Source organism: Pteropus vampyrus, unplaced genomic scaffold, assembly GCF_000151845.1.
Source record: "Pteropus vampyrus isolate Shadow unplaced genomic scaffold, Pvam_2.0 Scaffold64, whole genome shotgun sequence".
In the NCBI taxonomy this organism is placed as follows: domain Eukaryota; kingdom Metazoa; phylum Chordata; class Mammalia; order Chiroptera; family Pteropodidae; genus Pteropus; species Pteropus vampyrus.
The window spans coordinates 54,037-55,870 of record NW_011888845.1 but is presented as its reverse complement, the minus strand read 5'-3'; positions in this window follow the sequence as shown (position 1 = coordinate 55,870).

The following is a 1,834-nucleotide window of genomic DNA, read 5'->3' as shown; positions in this document are numbered from 1 at the left end:
ATGGGACCTCGCGAGATCTCTCAGGATAGTGGGCGTTCTTATGGGGCAGGCTAAGGGATTCCTGGAATGAGAAACACATGGATGCTCCAGGGTGCCGGAGGCCCCTATCTACGTCCTCCATAGGAAGTCTGGCTCACAGCGCCTGTCAGGCAAACTCCAATGCTCATAGATGCCTTAGGCTCCCTCCCACCACTCAGACTAACAATGCAGCAGTGCCTAGCCCCAGGGCATGGCCAGGTCCTGTGGAATGGGCTCTGGCCCAACCACAGCAAGGGAGGGACTGCCCGAGCCTGCAAATCTACTGGACGGCTCATCGAGTCCTTAGAAAATGAATGAAAAAGACCGTTCCTTAGATGTATCAGCATGAAATTTGAAAGTACCAAATAAATGATTGTAAGAGCTTAAACTGGAAAAAAGTACTATGTCATATACAGAGAAACAAGAATCGGTCTGGCATGAGGAAACCTGGAGCCTAGAAGACCTGGAGCAATACCTTCAAAGATTACAATCAACCAAACTCTCAGCCAGGGTCGAAATCAAAACAAAACAAAAAATTTAGACATGCAAAGAAAAAGGTAATTTACCCCATACACACCTTTTAAAATGAAGTTATTTGAATGTGTACTCTAGGGAGAAAAAAGCACGTCCAAGAAAAAAGAAGATAGACTCAGGAGGCAGTAAATACACGGAAGGGCAAAAAAGAGAAGTTCTAGGATAATAGATATTGCAAAAAACTAAAGACAAAGCTGGCCAGATTGGAACAAGAAGGTAGAGGTCTGGGGAAAAAGGGAACTACACGGACTACTAAAATGAAGTGTCTGAAAATGGGAGGAAGATGATCAAGGCAAATGATGCAAGAAATTAAGAAAGCAATTTGAAATTTGAGGTGAATATATGTAAGAAAGTCATTTAGAAATAAAAGAAATTACAATGTTGCATAATTTTAAATAATTGGAAGAGTGTAAGAAACATTAATCCATAAACCTTGATGCTTGAAATTGTCTGGCAGTGGCAAAAGGTCATGAAATTGGAGGCAGAAGTATAATTCCAGCCCACTATTTGGCTCGACAGTGAACAATATTTACACAGTAATAGTAATATAATGCTGTTTATTTGTCTCCTTTTTTTTTTTAAGCATGAATCTACATATGAAGCAAGAGATATTGGTTATAGTGGAAGGGTAAACATGTAACGATAAAGTCCAAGGGTAAAAACGGAATGACAAAGCACAAGATAGGAATGGGAGAAGAGGAAAGAGAGGATTATTTATATTCTTATCTTACAGAATGGGGAGTTAAGAAATACTGTTGAAGATGGATTAAAAAAAATAGAGATTTAATTCCTATTATTTAAAATTACAACGATAACCAATTAAAAATGATAAAAATGATAGATACCAAGAGGTCTAATTGAAGGAGATAAAGTGTTAAGTGAGCCTTATTCTCACCTTTCACATTGGGAAATCAGTTGATGTCTATATATGATAAATCATGAAATAGAAGAACAGTAATACCATTTAGAGTCATGGAGATAACCAACATAAATCAAGAGGGTGCTTCTGAGTGCTTCTGGCCCTGGGGGAGGAAGAGTTGCACAAGAGAAAATGGAATTTTCTTCATAAACTCTCTAAAGTCCTTTGTTTCATGTGCATGTCTCACTTTTATAAAAATAAATACAAAATTATTTTAAATGCCATCAGTATACAGATGACAAATTAAGCCACAAGAATCAATTAAATGACTTTGAGCTGGAGTGCAATGAAAAGTGAAGAGGTATAGCACAAAATCCCAAAGCATATCAAAAGTTAAAAGGAATACTAGGCAGTAAGGACACA